General features: G+C 37.4%; 1 pseudogene; it reads right to left on the reverse strand.

Annotated features, from left to right (window-relative positions):
- Positions 1 to 1,348: 1,348 nt before the first annotated feature.
- Positions 1,349 to 23,622, reverse strand: LOC109046013 (annotated as a pseudogene).
- Between the last annotated feature and the right edge of the window lie 349 nt (positions 23,623 to 23,971).

Here is a 23,971-nt window from a genome sequence, read left to right on the forward strand (position 1 = left end):
GAATCCGCTTTTAGCTATTATGCTGCCCGCAGTTGGAACCAGCTTCCAGAAGACATCAGATGTGCTAAAACATTAGTCACATTTAAATGCAGACTCAAAACTAATCTGTTTAGCTGTGCATTTATTAAATGAGCACTGTGCAATGTCCAAACTGATTGTACTATATTTTGTGTATAATGATTTTCTATTCTAAGTTTTTAAATTCCTTGTTTTATTACTATTTTCTTTTCTTTTACGTAACACACTTTGAATTACCATTTTGTATGAAATGTGCTTTATAAATAAACTTGCCTTGTCTTGTATGGTCCCTCATATTAAAAAATTAAATAAAATAAAAATCAAACTAATGATTGTTTTTATTAATTGTGAACTTATTTTGTTATTGGGATTCACTATCAGAGCAGACATTAAATCTCATTATATAACAATGCTTTTACGACTAACTTTCATTCCAGTACAGTAAAACAAAATGCAAATAAGGCATTTTGAGAAAGTATTTTGTCTGTTTTTTTTCATAGTCTTGCTGTAAACACATCTACATAAAACAATAACTTGAAAGGTGATCGTTAAAGAAAATAAAGAAAACCATTGTTCAAAGAAACACACAACTGCCAAAAGCACCAATACATAAAAAGGATAACAAAGTAGAAGTTCAACAAAAATCTTACAACATGAAATCTTGTAATAGTATCTTATTTATATACAAGTTATTTATATATCACGGCTGGCTTGATTTTCAAACTGTTACTGGCTTGACAGCAATGGCTTACTACAATGCATTTTAGGAGTGTTTTGAAAGTGATATTTATAATAAAATGGTCATTTATTTATTTGGAAAAAGAAAAGAAAGAAAATGGAACTATGAGGATCAACACTACATATTACAGGTAACATGGTCACAGTGTAATGTTATTCAACCACACGCAGGAACAGAAATTGCATGAGACAGAAAAGGTTACTGCTTTCTAATAAGAATCTGGTCGTCTTCCACCAGGGGTGCTTGAAAGCAGAATCAATCATTGAGGCACAGACAGTTCAGGATTTGTTTTGTATTACAGTGGACAATTGTACACCAAACCGAATAATTATGAAACTATATTTAGTCCACAGAATCCTACGTGATAGACAAAAACAGAAATCCTTCTTAATAATCTGTGCAAGATTACACATGCTGCAAAAAAATAAAAAATAAAAAAAAAAAATATATATATATATATATATATAAAAAAAAGAGAAATTCTGTTTGATGGAATTGATTGTTTTTTTGATGGAATTGATTGTTTGTTTGAATTGATTGATGTTTTAACGCTGCTGGATGTACATACTTATGTAAACACCTTATGTCAAATTAGGCATACAGATTGTTTTGACATTCGTTTGTGACTATTAATGCCATATCACTTTGAGCAGAGAGTTTTCTGTGTTTCACTGCAAATACGACAATAAAGCATATAAGCATAGTTACCACACACAGAGAAATGACAAGACCTGTCAAGTTCATATCTGGGTTTGATATTCCTGAAGGTTTTGGACCAGAGAGGATCTTTGAAGCTTGAGCAATGTTGGAGGTTTCAGATTTCGCATTTTGTTTGTCCTCCGACTGAACTGCAAAGAAGAGTGTGGTGCCATTTTGGATTGTGATATTGAGATTGAATGAATGTTGTTCAACAGATCCAGCCTTCTGAGGTGAGACAGCAGTTGTGTTGACTGAATAACCGTTGCTGAAGTTGAATCGAAGCATTTTAAGGTCAAAGCTCCACCTGATCTCATAGGATTTAGCTAAAGGATAAAAAAGAAAAATACAAAACAAAACAAAAAAAAAAAATGCAGTGCAAGACAATTCAAGAAACATTATTTCATGATGTAACTTTAAAACAACGTTTATTTTGTCAGCAAAGATGTTAAACAAATGAAAAACCTTTTAAAGGCTGTTATAATAATTGTATGATTTACCTGTCCCTTGGTCGAGGTCCTCACCAGGAGCTGTCCAGTTGAGAAGCACAGTGTCCTCCTGGATCACAGCACTCAGATCTGTGATTCTGTTAGGAGGGAAATTTGGTGGAGCTGTGCCAGAAAGTTTCACCTCAAAACTCTCTCCGATGTCTGTTCTGGTAAAGTTTCCAACATCAAGTGGTTCTTCAAAAACGGGAGGCTTTGGATGGTTCAGCTGCACTAAAATTGAAATTAGAGAAACCACCTGCACTTATTATTATTATGTTGTTTCCACACAGCTTTATAGATAATTACAGTATATTGCCATTTATACAACAGTTAGTTCCAGTGTGTGTATTAATTCATTGATTCTTTCTGCGGGTTACACCAATAGTGTTTTTTAATGATTGAATAACGTCTCAGGTTACGAATGTAACCATGGTTCCCTGAGTAGGGAACGAGACACTGCGTCCTCTAGGGGTCGCTATGGGGAACACCTCGTCGTAACGTAACTTTGATTGCTTCCATTGTCCTCATTTGTAAGTCGCTTTGGATAAAAGCGTCTGCTAAATGACTAAATGTAAATGTTATGTGTACTCGTGCCACATTGCAATGCACTTCAGAAAAGGGAGTGGTCACTCTTAAAGGGGCCACATCTCTTTTTCACTCATTACCTTGGTTCAGCGATAGTAAAGAGTTTATTATAAATGTCATGTTTAGTGATGTTTTAAAGGTAATTAATCATGAATTAACTTAAAATATAAAATAACTACTAATAATAAATCATTTCCAACCAGTAGCCTATGTACAATGTAGCCAATAGTAGGACACTCTTATACTGGAATTTACTATTTGTGTATTCAGTTGGGCTTACAAAAATTATAGTACTTTCATGGAGTGTAGCAGCAGTATTATAGAATTCAGATCATTATTAGTGAATTGTTAATAGCAGTACACAAAGCAAATCAAGTTAAATTATTACTGTTGTTTATAGCAGCGGCAGCAGAAATTATCTGGTTGCATGAAATTTCAGTGATAACACATGGGGTAAGTGACTCTTTAAAATTAAAATAGGCTTATTCATTTATTTTTGTTTCTTTATCTTTTGTATCTTTGCTTATTATTTTGTGAACTCTTCAAAGCGAAATAGGCATAATTTGTTTGTGTTTCCTTGTTTAATAAAAACGCTTATAGTTATTCTAAGTAGTTTCATGCAGCTGTAGCAGCAGTACACTAAAAAATCCAATTTACAAAATGTTGGAAGGGCAAAAATATTTAAGTTGAGCTAATTTTATTGCTTGGGCTTAGTTGAGAGGACATATTATATTAAGTCTACACAATTATATTTGAAAAACATTGAATGAATGGTTATTTTCAAATCCAGTAAACAATTAGCTATGCTAATGTTGATTAAACTAATACAAACTAATCCAGCCAACACTGAGATCATTCTGCACGTACACGAGCCTGAGTGACTTCGCGGGAGAAACAGCGCCATCTTGTCAAGTTCACGAGTCAGGTAAGTGCCACTAAATAAATGTTATTTTTTAGACTAAATTTATGACAAAAACATACAGCATATCTGATGTTTTTGAGTGGATATTTAGAAGTGTTTTGTAAGTTTTATAAGAAAAATGAATATTAAGCCTATGTTTGTTGTATGTATGTTTAGTTGAGTCGTGTTGTTGGTGGTTATTTTTTTGTTATTATGAATTTATTTTTTCTTTTATTTTATATTAAAGGTGTTGTAGTATTATTTAAAATGTATGTATTTATACACAAACGTACAACATATATAAAAACATTGAATAAGCGTTGTGTGAATATGTCTAAGGGGAAATAGCTGTTTAAGTGAAGGGAACCAGGTCTTTCTTCTCTATTAATCCATAAAACACTTATTGTCAAAAGCTGTGTTACTATATATACTACAGGGGGCAGCTGTGGCCTAATGGTTAGAGAATTGGACTTGTAACCTGAAGGTCGCAGGTTTGAGTCTCGGTGCTGGCAGGAGTTGTAAGTGGTTGGGGAGTGAATGAACAACCCATGGCTGAAGTGCCTTTGAGCAAGGCACTGAACCCCCAGTTGCTCCCCGGGCGCTGGATATAGCTGCCCACTGCTCCGGGTGTGTGTTCACATTGTGTTAACCTCTCACTGCTGTGTGTGTGCACTTGGATGGGTTAATTGCAGAGCACCAATTCCGAGTATGGGCTACCATACTTGGCAAATGTCACGACTTTCACTTTCACTATAACGAATTTTAGGTTTAATTTTGGTGTGTTGTATGATATTTTTGTGTTTCCATGACGTAAAAGATATGAAGAGATTGTTTACTACAGTTAAAATGTGCTTTATTGTTCTCAGTGGCATCTACGCTAATATTAGACGATCTCATTCTTATTCCAAAGTCACCGTAGCCACCAGATCCAGTCTGTATCCAGATCAGATGGTGGATCATCACCTAGAGACACCCTAGACAGCCCTGAATGTCAGTGGAGACCAAGACAACTAGATGAGCGCCAGAGAAAGATCCCCTCTGAAGACCTTGTCACCTAGACAACCATCGGGACAAGACCACAGGAACCAGACCAGTCCTTTGCACAATCTGACCTGTGTTGCAGCCTGCAATTAAACTGCTGGATTCATCTGGCCAGAGAAGAACGATGGAGCTTTCGTTCCTCTGACACATGATTTTTCTGTTTAATACTGTAAAGCTACTTTGACACAATGTAAATACAGTGACTGGACTTTACTTGACTCAGTTGAGTTGAACTGTAACACCTGGTTCATTAATTTTTTTCTGACTTCTGCTTCATTTTCAAGATGTAATTGTGAACAGTAGTAATATTTGTAAATGTTTGGTTGCAAACTTTTTGTTTAACTTTATAAGTCTTTTTTTTTTTTTAAGTTCATTAAACAAATGTTTAAAACTAAAAATTTCAGTGTATTGCAATTGTATGTTGACAAGGAGCACTTTAATGGTTCCAGCCTCCCCCCCTCCGTTTGCCCCCAACATGACCAAGCACCCTTTAATGGGATAGGTTCAACCAAAAATGGAAATTTGCTGTTATTTTATTGACCCTCAGGCCATCCCAGATGTCAGTTCCTTTTTTTCTTCAGTTGAACAGTAAAGAAGATTTTTATCTGAAACGGTGATCCCTGGCCCCCTGTCATACATTGCACGTCTGTGGCTGCTGGTTTTTTATTGTTTAGCTTCACAAGGCTTCAATGTGTCCTCAGGAGCCTTTGGTAATTTGGTCTTGTTTGTATATATGTTTGTTTTGACTCTCAAAAGCCGGCAGCCAGAGACGTGCAGTTTATCGAATTGCAATGTTTTCAAAGACAATGTTTTCACCTAAACATTTTCCTTTACTGTTCAATTGAAGAAAAAAGTTATCTACGCTTGGGTGGCTTAAGGGGGAGTCAATTAACTATCCCTTTAAGCCTGCATGTTTAGTCTGTATGAACAAATGTTATAAATGCAGTTTGTTATTAAATAAAGGCTATTATGTATGTTTTATAATGTGTGTGTTTTAGTGATTGATAGACACACAGGTAATAATTTTCTTAAACTCAATATAAATATAATAATTAGTTCCACCAGCAATTTCTTATGATGCCCAAATAATAAATCTTAGTTGAGGTAACATATGACAACACATGGAGTAAATCGTTAAATTGTAATTGACACAATTTGCTATAGTTTTCTGAATGTTTGACCAGTTCAATAATTTTAGTTGAATGGACTATAAAACTATTTCGGTAAAGGTTGAGCCAACTAAAAAATATAACAATTCAGGCAACAATTTGAAGACAGAAATTGACTGAACGTAAATTTCTGTGGAACTTGTTACTAAATAATAATTAGTTGAAATGGCTTGAAATATTTTACAGTGTATACAACTATTTAGATCGCAATTTTAAGAGAATTTAATAGCAGCAGAATGTCATAGCTAATTCAGATGCAATGTTAGAAATATTATTAGCAGCAGTCTGCAATTTAACCAGTTGTTTATTGCTAATATAGCAGAGGCAGCAGAAAGTACTTTAGTTGCATGTAATTTTAGTGATAACGCATGGATAGGCTATACAGCATTTCTAGTACTTTCATGGAGTTATAAACATGCGCCCCCGTCAGACTGGTCGTGTGGGGAAGTGTTGCAACAATATATAGTGATATTCTCAATGTTACCCAGAAAACAGGATACAGGTTTAAATCATTTGAAATACTTATGCTTAAATGTTACACTGTCAGATATCCAAAAGAAATCTATTGTATCTCGTTCTCTGGCTACTGTGTATAGACCACCAGGGCCATATACAGAATTCCTAAAAGAATTTGGAGATTTCCTTCCTCTCAGACCTGTTGGTTACCGGAGATTTTAAACATTCATATTGATAATACGGATAATATGCATTAGGACTTGCGTTTACTAACTTATTAAACTGTTTTGGAGTAAAGCAAAATGTCACCGGGCCCACTCATCGTTTTAATCATACGCTAGATTTAATTATATCGCATGGAATCGATCTTACTGATATATATATCGTACCTCAAAGTGATGATGTTACTGACCATTCCCTGTATCGTGCATTTTGCGTATTGATGACAATACCTATATAGCTTCACGTTATCGTCCGGGCAGAACTATTGTTCCACCCACCAAAGACAGATTCGCAAATAACCTGCCTGATTTATCTCAACTGCTCTGTGTACCCATAAATGAACTAGACAAAATGACTGGCAACATGGGCACCATCTTCTCTAATACATTAGAAGCTGTTGCCCCCATCAAATTGAAACAGGTTAGAGAAAAACGTACTGTGCCATGGTACAACAGTAATACCCACGCTCTCAAGAAAGAAACTCGTAGTCTTGAGCGCAAATGGAGAAAAAACTAACTTGGAAGTTTTTAGAATTGCGTGGAAAAACAGTATGCTCCAGCTATAGACAGGCTCTAAAAAACTGCCAGGGCCGAGCATATCCACAAACTCATAGAAAACAACCAAAACAATCCAAGATTCTTATGTTTTAGCACAGTGGCTAGATTAACAAATAACCAGACGCCACACCCGATCTAAATATTCCCTCACAGTTAAATAGTAAGGACTTTATGAATTTCTTCACTGATAAAATAGATAACATCAGAATACAAAAACAAATGTAGATTCTACAGCGTCGAATACTTTAGTCTTATCCATCGCACCCAAGATAAACTGCAGTGCTTTACAACTATAGGACAGGAAGAGCTAAATAACTTATCACTGCATCTAAACCAACAACATGTTTATTAGATCCTGTACCCACTAAATTACTGAAAGAGTTGTTACCCTGTAGCAGAAAATCCGCTTCTCAATATTATTAACTCGTCGTTATCTTTTGGTCACGTCCCAAAACCATTCAAGCTGGCGGTTATTAAGCCTCTTATTAAAAAACCACAACTAGATCCTAGTGAACTGGCAAATTACAGACCCATTTCAAATCTTCCCTTTATGTCTAAAATTTTTGAGAAAAAGTTGTGTCTGCTCAATTGTGCTCCTACCGCTGCAAAAAAATGATCTCTATGAAGAATTTCAGTCGGGTTTCAGGCCCCATCATAGCACAGAAACTGCACTTGTTAAAATTACAAATGACTTGCTTCTTGCATCAGACCAAGGCTGCATCTCATTGCTAATTTTAACTTGATCTTAGTGCTGCGTTCGACAACCATAGATCACGACATCACTCATAGATAGATTACAAAACTATACAGGTATCCAAGGGCAGGCTTTAAGATGGTTTAGATCCTACCTGTCCGATCGCTACCACTTTGTTTATCTAAATGGGGAGTCATCTCATTTATCACCAGTCAAATATGGAGTGCCACAAGGATCTGTCCTAGGTCCTCTGCTATTTTCAATATACATGTTGCCCCTTGGTAATATCATTAGAAATATTACGGATTAGTTTCCACTGTTATGCTGATGATATACTCAACTATATATCTCAACAAGACCAGGTGAAACTTCAAAACTATCTAAGCTAACAGAATGTGTTAAAAAATGTAAAGATTGGATGACCAATAATTTTTCTCATATTAAGATTCAGATAAGACAGAGAATTACTTATTGGACCCAGAAAACATTACACAGAATCTCGTAGATTACAGTTTTGCAATTAGACGGATGTACTGTTACTTCCTGTACTGTAAAAATCTGGGTGTTATAGTAGACAGTAACTTGTCTTTTGAAAATCATATTTGCCCATGTTACAAAAAACAGCATTCTTCCATCTTAGAAACATTGCCAAGCTACGAAACATGTTACCTGTTCCTGATGCAGAAAAGCTAGTTCATGCATTCATGACCTCTAGACTGGACTATTGTAATGCACTTCTCTGGTTGCCCTGCATCGATCAATAAACAAGCTACAGGTAGTCCAAAATGCAGTGGCTAGAGTCCCTTACCAGGTCAAGAAAATATGATAATATTACCCCAATACTACAGTCTCTGCACTGGGCCACCCTATTAATTTCCGTATCAGTTACAAATATTATTACTTACTTATAATGGGCCCTTAATGGCTTAGCTCCTGCATACCTAACTAGTCTTCTACCACGCTACAATCCATCACGCTCCCCAAGGTCACAAAACGCTGGACTTTTGATAGTACCTAGGATAGCAAAGGCCACTAAAGGAGGTAGAGCTTTGTTCACATTTGGCTCCCAAACTCTGGAATAGCCTTCCTGATAATGTTCGGGGTTCAGACACACTTCCTCTGTTTAAATCTAGATTAAAACACACCTTTTTGGCCAAGCATTCAAATAATGCATCTTATAATTTTGGACTGCAGTTTATATCTGATCAAATGCACATTATTATTCTTTTAGCTTGGGTTAAACTAATTCATTTTACTTGGCTGGAACAGCAGCTACGCTAATTATGTCTCTATTTGTTTCTCTGTTTTGCCACGGGATTTACATCTTGTGTTTTATAGGATTTACACAAGCTCCAGTCTGGATCCAGAACACCTGAGAAGATATGCAATGCCAACCCCTCAGAGGACCTCAGATGATGCTAACCCAGAGACAACATACAGACCCTACCACATTTTGCTGTAAGTTTGATTGCATAATTGCTGTTAATAGTTGTTAATCGTCTGTTTGTTTACGTCTTTTATTGATTTTTCTGAACATTTCTGCCGTATACACATAACCTGACAGTCAACCACTGATAAGCTACTACTAAATATTGTAGAAACGTAATTTTCTGTAAAGTTGCCTTTGCAATGATTTGTATCGTAAAAGCGCTATACAAATAAACTTGAATTGAATTGAATTGAATGGAAATAAACAGCAGTATCCATAGATTTTCAGATTGCGATATTAGCAAATTATTAATAGCAGTATGCATAGCAAACAAATTATGCTTTTAGTTGTGGCAGCAGTAGGTAGACCATAGTTTTGCTGAGTTACAGTGAATAAAAATGGATGGTATATGAAAGTTCAAGCGGATAGGGCATCAATTGCATTTTTGTTTATTTAAAAGGGGCTTACAGCAATTCTAGTACCTTTGTGCACCTGTAGCAGCAGTAAGCACATTCAGATTGCATGTAGAGAATTTAACAACAGCAGCATGCATAGCAAATTCACATGCAATGTTAGAAAAGATTATTTAGTAGCCGGAAGTCAAATTGTTGTTGCCAATATAGCAGCGGCAGCAGAGAGTACTTAAGTTGCTTTTGAAATTTTAGTGATAATGCATGAGGTAAGTAACTCTTAAAAAAGTGAAATAGGCATTTTATTTCTTTGTTTATTTACAGAGGGTTTACATTAGATTTTGTGAACTCTTCAAAGCGAAATAGACATTAGTTTGATTGCGTTTGTTTGTTAATAAAGACACTTAAAGCAATTCTAAGTACTTTTGTGCAGATGTGGCAGCAGTATGCATGCTATTCAGATCGCTAGTTTAGTGAATTTTAAAATAGCAGCAGCTGCATAGCAAAATTCAGACGCAATGTTACAATATTTGCAGCAGTCTGCATGGCATCCACTCTTATTACTGTTACTAACATAGCAAACGGCAACAGAAAGTAGGTACTTATTTGCATGAAATTTAAGTGATAACCTGTTTTTTTTACAGTCTATGCTATGGTGAAAATGATGGAGCCTAAGTAACTCTTTAAAAGTGAAATTGGCATTTTATTATTTATTTTCCCTATTTAACAGGGCTCACAGTAATTTATTGAACTCTTAAACTGAATAGACATAATTTGATTGTGTTTGCTATTTAATAAAGAGGCTTATAGCAATTGTAAGTAGCTACTTTCATGCAACTGTAGCAGCAGTATGCATAGCTATTTAGATCAAAAGTTTAGGTGAATTTTAATAGCCACAGCTCGCATAGCAAATTCAGTGCAATGTTAGAAATATTTGCAGCAGTCTGCATGGCAATGCAATCATTGTTGCTAATATAGCACCGGCAGCAGTAAGTACATTTAATTGCATGAAATTTCAGTGATAATATAATGCTTGGATGGTAGTGAACAGTAAATTCCTACTACACATTGTGAATATCATTAACAGCAACAGCATGTACTTTAACTCAGTATTGAAATTTAGTGAATATTATCATAGCAGCAGCAGCAGAAGTTTTGTGCATTGGCCGTATCGCGCTGCATACATCTATTGATTTTGTCATGTTGTGGCCACTCTCGTTGTGTCTCGTGTCATATTGTGCCACTCATGTTTAACGTAACCTAGCTACTTATATGCCTCAGCAGTTTCAGTTTCTCTTGCAGTAGCAGCAGCTTGCATAGGGATTCAGTCATCAAAATTTTTCTCAGCAGCAGCTTGCACAGCATTTCTATGTTGCAAATTTTATTTTGGACACAATTAATATAAAAGAAGACAAATCGAGCGCAGCGTTAGTTCAGTCAGCCATGGAGGCAAAGCTGTGAACAGCTGATGCGGTCAGCTGTCAAATCACTCCAATCACCACCTCTCTCCTATTAGATACAGGACATATATATACGTGGCACTACGGCTCGGTAAGTATGCTCAAAAACGGCTCGCAACATTGCGATACAAGCTTAAAGAGCATGAGAGTTAAGCTTATGTCATTCTTTTCACTTCTTACTTGCTGCTTTCTGGTCATGGATACTTCGGACTTTTTGGTACAAATCCTTTCCGAAGAATCTCCGGATGAAATCCCGGATCATGGCATGGAAGACATCGATCCAACCCTGCTAGTAAGACGCAGCTCTAGGATTGCAGCGAGGAATCCTTTTTCCATCACCGAATGGCCCATAGAAAGGATTTTGTCCCACCGTAATACACTCTGAACGTGCAAGTGCCCTCCGAATCTGGATCACGATCAGCTCTTGACTCTATTACATGAAGTCAATCAAGACCCGCAGCCCCCATCACCAACGTAGCATCTTCTCTTCCCCCGATCTACCGGCCGTAAAGCCATGGAGAAAAGGAAAAATATCTCCACCGATCACGCAGACCCAACTCCAAAGAAAGCAAAAACAGCAAGTGCCTCTTTAAGCTCCAGTACAAGGAGAAGCAAGATTCTCTCAGCGCTGCTCTCTCATTCAAGGAACCCTTTCCGCCATGGACAACAGGATCCAGGCGCTGGAATCACAGCGCTCTTCTCCTGCACCTCAGGCGGGGGTCGACGGACAGACTTCCATTCTCACCAGCTCTAACCGCGCTATTACCCCCGACTTAGCGCTTCCTAGTAGATCTCTCGGATCAGCACTACCTGCCGCTTCCACTGGACTGCCCTTTTTCCCTCCAGCAGCTGCTGTCTCTCCTCATCTGCGCGCTCAAATCCTGTCAGTTAACGACATTAACTTGGTTAAAATATTGCTATTTGCAGAAACTAACGAGAGAAGGATCGTGGATTGGGGAGACATATCTGTCATTCTTAAAAAAATGATACCAAGACTTACCAAAAGTTTAACCATGGCAAGAATTTAATGTTGCCTTTCGGAGTGTTCAGAGACATTATCTGTGAAAAAGTATCCAGACAGGAGGGAGGAATGTAGGCACCCTAATTCTATTATATCACAAATCTTTTCTCATCCAAAGCAGCAATGTACATACTACACCGTTTCAATCAGAAACTTGACTGGTCCGTGGTCGATCTAGCACTCATTAGCAGACACTTTACAGGCCATCGAGCATTGTCATGCTCTCATCTGTAGTTCATTTCCCACTCAGCTTCTCTCTGTCCCCAAGACCGCGTCATCCTACGACACTAGCGCTCCGGCGACAGGACAGGTGAAGCCTGCAAGACAAACCCCTGTTTGTTTCAATTTCAACGAGAATGTTTGTACGCGTTATAATTGTACATTTTTTCATGCTTGCAGCTACTGCGGGAACAGTCACCCAAGGTTTTCTTGTCCACGACGCACAAATTTTTTAACAACAGAAATAAACACTCCAGTTGAACACTAAGAGCTATCCAAAGCTCTGGGAGGCATCCCAAATCTGCTTTCGTGTCTTACCTCATTTTGGGCTCATGCACGGGTTTCTAGCCGGTCTTTCCAATATGCCAACCTTCTCATTTACCTGTAGAAAAAAATCTCCAGTCAGCTATCAAAGATCCCCAGGCCGTAGACAAGATCTTATGGATAAAGAATTAGAGAAGGGGTACATGATCGGACCTTTTGATCAACCTCCTTTCAAATGGTTTCACATTAACCCTTTAGGAGTCGCAGTCATGAAATATTCGGGGGAAAAAAACGCTTAATTATTGATTTATCCGCTCCCCACTCCCATTAGGGGTTCCTAGCATTAACAGTTTAATTCCCTCTGAACCTTTTCCCTGGCTTATTCTACATTGGACAACGCAATTAAACTCATTAAATTAGCCGGCAGAGGAGCGTGGCTCAGCAAGCAGATATCACCGACGCCTTTAAATAATGCCCTACATCCTCTCAGTGGCACCTTTTCGGGGTCAGGTGGCGAGAAAAAAAATTATTTTTCAGTCAGACTCACCTTCGGCTGTAGAAACAGTCCAAAGATATTGATACACTACGGAAGCACTTTGCTGGATCCTACTAAATATTTCAAATTACCATACATCGTTTTTCACCTGCTTGGATGACTTCCTGCTTATAGACTTGTCCAGATGCCAACCTATCGCGCAGCATCAATTCCCTGGTCAAAGCATTCAAACAAATTCGGCATTCCTCTCGTAGAGGAAAAACAAAGGCCCCTTTTCGTGTACTCGATTTACCTGGCATCACGCTAGATCAGTGAAAATGCAGCGCGTCTCTTCCGCTAGAACAAACTAGAAAGGTTAGAGGGTTCATTAGAAACTATTCCTGTTCAACCTACCATAACCAAAAGGGATCTTCTTTCCTTGTTGGGAGGCCATCTCAATTTTGCCATGAGATTAATTCCCCCGGTCATTCCTTCATTTCCAGATTTCTAGACCTGTATAGTGATCCCTTGCTTATTATGGGTAGATCAATGGTCTAGAAAAAACATCCCGTCGTGTGTTTTGCGATAACGAAGCTGGCAGTCAACATCATTAACAAGGGTCGCTCATCCGTTGCCCTTTCATTAACCGCTTTATTAGGCGTTTAACCTGGATCTCAATCAGAACAATTTTACTATTACAGCTGCTCATATACTGTGGCTGGATAATTAAGATAGCTGACTCTTTGTCTCGGTTTTTAATTTCCAGGAATTCAGACGCTGGTGGTCCGGCAGCTGCTCCTTCACGGCTGGGCCCTGCCCTGAACTTCAGTCAAACATCCTAGAATGAAATACATTATTGAAAAAAATACCTTAATTCGTTGGCCGTCACTCTACATGATAGCAGGGCTAGCAAAAACGACACTTAAAAAATACGACTCGGCGTGGTCGTCCTTTTCAGATTCCTTTCTGCAAAGCGATCTCGGTGCCTATTCTTTCCAGTTAACATACAATTATCTGTGCTTTTCATTACGCATGCTTCGAATCCGGAAACTTAAGCCTTCCACCATCAAGAGATTGATATCAGGCATCCAATTTCACATTAGCCTGTTTAGGATCCCTGCCTCTCTAAGCCTGTACAAATCCTTCCATATGCCTTCTCCTCAATGGATTAAAAAAGGAAAGCCCCGCAAATCCTCAACAAATGACTACCGCTCTCTCGGCGCGCAGGTGCACACGATGGTAGACAAAAATAAGATCAGGTGGTGTTCCCTCCACCCAAATAAGACTTAAACCTGCTTTTTGAAGCAGCGTTCCTCACTGCCTTCTATGGATTTCTCAGAGGAGGAGATTCACGATCAACTCCACAAAAATTTCGACCCCTCTCACGGTCTCACAATCGATGATATAACATTCCACACTAATCATTTTTCCCTTTATCTGAAACATTCAAAAACAGACAGAGATAGTAACGGGAGTACCACTAGTATTTTCTAGTACAAACGATGGATATTGCCCCCTCTTAGCCATGAACCGGCTGTTTAAGCTCACGCAGTAAATCCTATCCTACGATCCTCCTCTTCATTACCGACAAAGGAGAAGCCATGTCCAGCCTTGGTTTGCCTCACGTCTCCGAGACCACATGCCTACCTTTGTGGCATGGACCCCCCGCTTTACACCAGCCACTCTTTTCGCATAGGCGCGGCCACCCCGCAGCTTCTATAGTCTCCATAGACCCATGCTCCAAAGCCATGGGTCGGTGGTCTTCTTCAGCGTATCAACGTTTACATTAGGCATACAGCAACAGGACGTTATATCAGCAAAAAAGCCTTGAGCAACTCTAATTAAAAAAAAAAAAAAAAAAAATTTTAAAGGAAAATTTTCTCTTGCAGGAGATCAACCCCTTGCCGCGATACCTGAGGGGGCCGTCTGTTATCTCTCAAGCGAGGGACGAACTCCCCCTCAGAAGAAAGGGACCTGCTGTTCTCTCCAGCTGGTCCAACTTGCTATTCTCTCGCTTGCTTTTAAGAGGGGAGAACACCCCTCTCCTAACCATAGGCGGCTTAAGGACATCTCTATAACATTATCCTTTCTCCTTTGCAGGAAGGAAACAAGGAACGCCTAGTCTCCACCAGCTCATACCAAGCTCAGGGACATGCTGCTCCTTTTGCGGTTCTCCCCCTGAAAAAAATTTACCCTCGGGCGGCTATTACCAGCTACCTTAATTATAGAGAGGCCCGCTATTTCCTGCCTCATTAGAAGGGATAATACCCCTTCGCTAGCCGTAATGTTTTACATTATCTCAATACACTGTCTTTTCCTCTTGCAGGACGCGAACAGGTTGGTTTTTTGGGGTTCTTCTTCAGGCAGTAATACTTCTCATTATGTTTGGGGGTTAATGTTAAAGCTCTTGTATGTCAATTATTCTGGCGAGTAAGAACACCCCATAAGGAACCATACCGCCATAGAAAATTGTTGTTCAATAAAACTCAAGTAAACTTGCCCAAAAGTGGTTCCTGTCTGAACTACATTTAAATAAAAATCACTGTAGTTTTTCTTGCTCAAGGACCATCTTGGAATAAGCCATGCATTTAGCAATGAATGTGTTGTTTATATAATGCCAACATTGTTGTTCTTTATATGCAAATTTTTAATATTTCAAATTATCAAAATAAATGAGCACTGCTTTTTGAGGCAGAATTAGTCCTGGGCATATGAGCAACCCCAACTACAGGTGATTTATTTCTTCCCCCAAATATTTTTTTTCGCTTATATTTAATAAGTTAATGTCTTAAAACTCTTTGCATTGCAGTAACGTTGATGAACGTTAATGAAAAAAAAAAAAATACAACTCTTAAAATGACAAATTTAAACTATTTGCCCAGGCTGCCAAGCTGAGTCAGGTGGTTGCTGGGGGTTACTTCATCGATCAGCCCAGTGTTGCCAAGTCCGCGGTTTTCCCGTGGAATTGGGCTACTTTAACACTGTTGCCACGGGTTGTTTTGCATGTCCATGGGTTGAAGTGACTCCAATAACACGATATTTATCCCCTTAAATGAGAATTTTATGCAGGGACCCCCTCGAAAGGCATTTGGGCTAGCTTTGGGCTAGTTTTGAGTAGCGAATGGGCGGGGTTTCTTATGAAACTCTGGCAACCCTGTATCCGTCTGCAGTGTGATTCCTGTTTGTTAATGTCACACATAGTGCTTGTTTCTACCTGGTAAGTTTTGAGCTATTGGCTCAGACACACAGTTATTAGGTCAATTAGTTTTAAATAATCTAAGGGTACAGCACCAGGTTCAATTGCTAAGCACTGTTAATATATCTGGGCTTCATTAGAAAACACATTAACTCGGGTCACTAGTTTAAGCTATCTGGTCAACCGATCAGGTACAAACAGCATAGTTATGAAGGTAAAAATGACGTCCATAAAGATTTACATTACGCAGGGTAATATATTTTGAAAGTGTTCATAAGACTGTAAGCGTAAATTAAATTTGCATGCGCAAGAGAAGCTTTGTAAAGGTGTAAATCACGTGATTTGCAGTATTTTACTGTTACTTGTAAGTATAAATAATGTATTGTGAAACTACAGCTTCATGCTAAAGCAAAATAAATATGATCTGCATGCTTCTGACTTCCATTTTTCCGCGCTTACACTTTTGGCATGTTTTTTTCACCAAAAGACGGTCAAAAGAACTGAAAGCCTGTGAACAGTGATTTGCAAGCGAAAACAACAGTTTAAAGAACATGCAAAACGGATTGACTGCATAGAACCAATCTGTATGTGTAAAAAAACAAAACTGTTGCAAATGTCCTAATGACCTGTTGTGCATGTGGGGCAAAAAGTTCCCCGAAATAATCCGATATGCACAGCTCGTCTGCCTTGGGGAAAGCTAGCGTGTCCCCAACATGGTGATAACATTCGTGCCTTCTCTAGTGCAGCTCAACCAAGGTCTCATGATCTCATCCCATTTGTCGATATTTGTGATAGAACAAAAAATCCCGGAAAATATGCGTTGTAGTCAAAACGAGTCATTTGTTGTCAGTATTTTTGAAAAGAGATTTCTGTTAAATAAAAATATCTTCTTTGGAAGTGGACTTTGAACTTTTTAACTTTGCATGCTCAAACAGCAACATTACAGACTAACTGAAGTTAAAAAAAGTGAAAAAAGCATAAGAGGACCCCTTTAAATACTCACGGTACCGTATTGCCGTATGCATTGGCAGTAGCAAATTCCTGTACTTGTTTTTCAGCAGCAGCAAATAATCAACAACTACAGCAATAACCAACAGCAGCAGCAATTCAGAAGCAGCAGCGTAGCAGATCTATTCCATCAAGACCAAATACATTTAACATTGTTATATTAATCACAATGCTAAAATCATCCAAGAGTTCTCATGATTTTGAGAGGAGTGAAATTATTTCCTTATGAAATTAATTCTTTGTGAAGACAAAACTCAAGAACTCACACAAGACAGTTATGCACTAAAACAATAAAACTTATCTGGAAAAGAAATCTTCAAAGAGAGCAAACAACATCTCTCTCCTCGCTCATTTACGACCACCTTCTCCACTTACCCTCTCTGCCTCTCCCTCTTTTCCCCCAAAAGGTTTCACTCAAAGTTCATTAAGAATATGCATATCCCACATATCATGTATCTTGTGAACCTGTTGTTTTCCCCCCTTCATGTTTGGTATAATTTTAAAGGTCTCTGTGCAACTGGTAAAATGGTCTCAATTTTACAGTAGTCACTTGTATTGTGAGAAAGACTGAAAACTTTTGGAGAATTGTGTTCTGCTGAGGAGGGGGCGAACCTAACAACCAAAAGGTTTTTTTTTTTTTTTTTACAACTGATTTGAAGATTTCTTTGTTGTCTGGTCTGAGTATATAAGGGAAGTGATATACTGAAGTCGAGTATACATTTAATTTTTATTTAAAAATGTAATGTGTTAAACACATTGTGCCCATAGAGCACACTGTAGTTGTTTGTGCTACTACATGTGCATAGGGTTAGTTTATTCTTTAAAACACATGATTCCTTTGCTGTAAGTGTTCTTTGAAATACTTAGGTAAAAGGTTGTTGATGCCATGCATTTTAGACCGTGTGTCTTGTATTAAATTATGATAACCTTTACATGTGTGACTATGTTAATTTGTCTCCTGCGTGGAACACTGGACTATTTTCGATATAGCTACAGTATACCATGTACAAGAGCAAGGTTGCAACGTGGTTACAATGTGATTCACAATTGCATTATCCTTTCTAATTGGTTTCTAATTGTTTCATTATGTAACTGGCATGATACAAGTATACCTGACTAATAATAAGTTGTTATATTTGATTTATTCTGATCTCTTCTGAAATAATTTTTCAAGTAGAAAAATGTGTAGTGGTATTTCCGCAAATCTGAGTTCAGGGCAGATCATACCGAAGCACCAATTGATAAAACCCATGGGGAACACCATTAGGGGCTTCTGATTTCTGACTGTCACTGGCTTAACACGGTGTAGTTCTTGTGGTCATAGTAAAAAATACCCTTTTTGTCATGAGCATGCAAGGTTGCAGCTCACTTAAAGGTATTATAACCACTCTGCATCCTCTGAGTAAGTCAGAACTGATGCGTTTGTGTCCGTGGCTTCACTATCGGCCCGAGTGCAATTCCTGTGCGATACCTGATCCCTAATGAACAAATAATTGAAAGTATGGGATTTCCAGAATACTCAAATATCTTTAATTAGAAATATCTCCTAAATTTAATGATCACTTGAAATTGGAGTCAGATTGAACACGGAGCTAGACCTAAAATTAAAATTAAATCCTGATAAATTCAGATGCAGATAAAGTAAAAGACAGAATATGCATTAAACCTTCGACCAGCCCGCTGGATTCCACTTTTTGGGCTGGCGGGTGGATTCTTACAATGAAAAAAAAATAATATATATATATATATATATATATATTTATATATATATATATATATATATATAGAGAGAGAGAGAGAGAGAGAGAGAGAGAGAGAGAGAGATTTGATGTGATGTGATGTGATGCGATCTCAGGGTTTACCGTTAATCACACATCCATGTATGTATAACCGTTTATATCTTGTTTGTGTATATTGGTTCTTCACTCTTACTTTCAAGCTGCTTCTCCCCATTTAACATCTTTGTAAAAAATCTGGAATAGACGCCATCATCTTTGAAAGCATCAGCTCCTGTAAAAGATGAATTTCTGATTTATTTGCCAAAGTTGGGGAAAAGTACCTTACACTTTATTTTATTTGTTTTATTTTATTACATTTTTTAATGGATATTTTATTGTTGGTTTACCTGCTCCATTGTCCAGCAGGCGTAATGTATGTATGGAGTTTCCGACTCCAGTGTAGCCCACACATCAGCATTTATGACAGGCCTGTAACTCTGACTAACCTCAGCAAACACTATCATGGGTTTAGTGCCATCACTGAACTGCTGGTTCATGTGGGTTTTGACAGTGATAGGAGGAACATCAGCTTGTGCTGCTTGACTAGTTACTGTTAGAGTCAAAGCCTGAAGTATTGTAGTTTGGATACTGTACTTCCAGTCCCCAGGCTACAAACACAACAGTAAAACCAGATCAGTAAGGGTTTGCTGTAAGTGTATCAGCTAAATCATCAGTAATAAACTCTTTCTTAGTCTGAAATTGTTTTTTGAATGTTTATCTAAAACTCTTGATGCTTTTTATTGTGTTACGATAATACATTTAGGCCTACATGTTAATGGTTTGAGCTACTGTATAAATATAGATAAATGGTTGATAAAGGTTATCATACCTCTGTAGTTTCCTGGAATATTTAAGGTGACTGTTTTCTGTGATACATCATGACTCATATTTGTCTGAGTATAGACTGAGCCACTTGGTGACTGTATGTAAACACTAGGAAAACTTGTTTCATAGATTATTACAAAGCTGGTTTTGTTCCCAACAGTCTGATCCACTGATACTGTCCCATTGAACCAATCAGATGTTCTTGCTCCAACACTCTCTAGCTAAAGGAATGATACAAAATGACTATGATTAATTACACTCTCAGAGTAATAAATGTATTGTGGGTAAGGGAACCTTGACAAACCTGAACTGGTTTGTTTATGTAGTCTCCAGTTGATAATGTAAGTGAAGCAAATGCGTCCATTAACTGGTTAGATGTTTTCAACATGGCACATTTTTGCATTGAATAATAAACTGCATTCAATAATAAACTACACTGAGACAGATACAGTCAGTTATAAATCGTGCTGATATCCCTTACCAGTTTTGATTGCCATTTCTGTCTGTGCATGAGATGCACTGTCACTAAAAAGCTAGTGTGTGTATAATGGCACCGCTTTGTATTGCAGAGTGTAGCACAACCAGCAATGTTGTCTGTTGCATGACCATCTGTCAGAAAAATGATTCATATCCAAATGCATCCCCACTGTCCTCTCGAAGTATCTTGAGAAAAAAAGGATCACTGACATAGAACAAACTATATATTCCATACATCACAAACATAAAAATCTGTGCTAGTACAATTAATATGGCACCTGTAAGCCTTGACTAAGGCCCAAGCACATTTTTGTCAATCCACTTGCTACTTTTGGCAACAATTTGATAAGATTTTCTCTTGCGGTGTCACTGTCAATAGTAGTCAAGGGGCTCAGAGTAGAAGCAAAAGTACTTAAGGCTACAATTCCAACCCTGGCTTGATCTTCAATGATATTCCACAGGAAATGTGTGGCAGCCTGTTGCTGTTGAAGAATTCTTGAGCCCTTGAAAATGGGTGAAAACAACAACAACATACATTTGTTTCTTATGGTTTCAAAATTAGTTATCAAACTGTGATTTCAAAGCATTGGTAACATGAAAAGGTTGTCATGGTAGCATCTTTGTTTTCAGATGAAGTTAATGTCTGTTATCACATACTGCCATGCTTCCTGAGACATCAAGGATGAGGCAAACGATGCGTTGCTTTCGCTGCACAACTTTAAAAGATGGTGGGGGTGGAGGGGGGACTGCAGTGGGTTTCAGAGAATGAAGTGCGTCTTTATCCACAGAATCCTCAAATTATTACAGTCCATGTTGCTTTCCCACATTTTTTATTTTGCATGTTGGAGCTTCATAATTGTGCTCATTTTCTTGACAAAATGCAGTCACCTGAAACAGGATTTTCTTTATAAAAAAAAACATAAAATATGAAGTGTCATGCAGGGAATTCTGGGAGTGTCAAATTACAGTTTTTCACTGTAAATTCAACAATGGACTTTTTCTTTTTCACTTCCAAAAACTGTAATTTTAACGTTATTTTTACCGTAAATTACATTAAATGCAATTACAGTTATTCACCGTATCTAGTATGGAAACTTACTGATAACCAGTTAACAGGTTTTTACTGTAGCATTTTTACAGTCTTTTACTGTTAAGATCACAATCATTTTTTTACAGTGCAATTACAGCAACACATCTGTTTGTTATTGTGTCAATATATTTCTTGAGAACTTCAACACTAATGTTATCCCATGCCATCTGCGACTCAAGCCAAAGGCTTTCTTTTGAATGTAGAATAGATTCTATCCAGTTTATTTTCCAACTCACCCCAAATTTGCATAATGGGGTTGAGATCTGGACTTTGAGGCGGCCAGTCCATCATTTTCAATGTACCAGCAAATTCCTTTCATCACAGGTACTGTAGTTCCAGCAATAGTTTATGGGTTTTTGTTTTATGGGGGTTTAATGGCCAATGCAACAAAAAACAACTGAAACCTCATAAATATGACAAGTGTTCTAAACAATTTTGTCCACCACTGTATGTTCATCTTTCTTCAAAAAAAAAAAAAAAAAAAAAAAAAAAAAAGAATAAAATAATAATAAAATAAAAAAAAAATTACAAAATCAGAAATTTGAGCTGGGGACTTCTGGTTGAGTTGACGTGGATGATCCAACTGTAATCCAGGTAAAGGTGATTACAATTGCTTATAGGAACATGGATTAGACATGCATGAATATTAATGTAACATTATTATTAATGTGAAACAAAACTGTGTATGTGCGCTTTTGGTGCACTAATAGCTTTATGTACAAGCACATTTCAGTATATGGTTGCATGTCTGATGAGTGTTTTATAGGAGTTTGCAATGCTCAGTGGTGTTTATGTAGATATGAGCATCAGACACTCCGAACACAGACACAAACACTTGCTCTGACAAAGGAACTGTTCACTGATGATGTTAAGTCGCCTTCAGATCACCACATCAGAAAGTTTTTATTTTTTGTATTTTGGGTCTGTTGCATCCCCAGGTGGTCCTGTTTGTTATTACAGATTGACATTTAGGTGCTTACACAAAAAAGCTCTAAAAAATATATCATTTATTTTTTTTTCCTCACAATATTTGCTGTTGCACTGTATACATAAATTATAAATTATGAAAATGAAAAAGACTTTTTAATTTACCTTGGAAAAAAAAGCTTGGGAACCATCCTCAAATGTAATTCTGAACTTGGTAAAATAATTATCTTTATGTAAAATATGTTTCAAGCTTTCAAAATATTTCAAGTCTTAATATGTTTTCCTTCTGTATTCTGTGTGTACAATCAATACTTACAGCATCCAGACCAGGTAAGAACATAATGGAGCTGTTTCTGATTTCACTTCTGTTCAGAAAAATCTTACACCCTTCAGTAGGTAGTAAAGTTTGTGGATCAATGCTGCACTGTTGAAGAGATCCTCCAGCAGTAACTTCATAAAACTCCATTTTAATGGTTTTGCTACACCTAAAGATAAGCAGGAAACCAATTGTTGAGATAATTTCCAAGGAGATCATATGCTTTTTAATTATATGCTTTCTTTTTGTTATCACCTTGTAGCTTCAATATAGCCATTAGAGTGGTAAAATGGCTTTTCTCCATTGCATTCATCAAACACACCCATCTCAGATGAGCCCATTCATGCACAAAGATTCTTCCTGCAAAAACAAACAAGCAAAAACTGCTTATAAAACAAAAATAAAAACTGAATTAATAGACCTTTCCTTATTTTCATGATAAATGTTTAGTGTTGAAGAAATATAAACAATGTTCACCTCTTGCTCCATAAAGCTCAATAAAAGTGTCGTTCAGGAGGTATTCTGGAGTGAAATGAATGTACTCTGGATGAGGTTTGTGTTGTAATTATTGTACCTGGAAGAAGCTTGTGGTGAAATTAATGTACCTACCCTCAGCTCCTTATTTTGGCCTGCATTTTACATAGAATTGGTATGAGAAAGCATCCTATGCAAGTGAAGTCACTTATTTGTGAACAGTTGACAGGCAAGATACAATAGCATTATTCTCTGTACCTTTCCAAAGGACTCTGTTCTTGCTTTGGTAAAGTTTGTACCATTCCACTGAGGTGGGACTAGTATTGTAGCTTCTTTGAAATACACCTTTTCATCCAGTGCATGATAGAGGTACAACGACCCCTCAGTTGCCATCTTCTGTCAGAAGAAGTGAAAAGATAAAATGAGAAAACGTTTTAAAAATGTAAAAACCTCTAAAACCATTGAAGTACATGAAGTTTGTTAAATAGACAAAACAGTACATATTCACCTTGATTTTATCAATAAGTCTGTTATCCTGTGGTACTTTTGAACTGATTGCAATGACAACATCAACATAACCATTTCCATCTAGTTTGATTCCAGTGGAGGTGGATGACAGCAACATCCATAATAAGACAAACACCATTCGTGAGTCCATAGCTCTGTTGTACAGATGAACAGCAACCCCAGAACACTGTTTTTGAACAATGTCAAGTCAAATGAAAGGAATCTTTACTGGCATTAACTGATGGTATCAAAAAAAATAAAATAAATAAATGTACTCATGAAAATGTACTGATCCTCAGGCCAGCCAAGATGTAAATGGAGTTTGTTCCTTTATTGGAATAGATATGGAGAAAGAGGCAAAGTGAAGGTTGCAAGTTAATGTCTTAATTATGAATTTGTTTCTTACAAACAGCTTTTCACTTCACAAGACATCAGTTTATAGACTGTAGTCTTTTCTATTACTTTTGGATTATTATGATGTTTTTATCAGCTGTTTGGACTCTGTTTGGGATTCTGACGGCACCCACTG

Source organism: Cyprinus carpio, chromosome B23 (genome assembly GCF_018340385.1).
Source record: "Cyprinus carpio isolate SPL01 chromosome B23, ASM1834038v1, whole genome shotgun sequence".
NCBI lineage: Eukaryota > Metazoa > Chordata > Actinopteri > Cypriniformes > Cyprinidae > Cyprinus > Cyprinus carpio.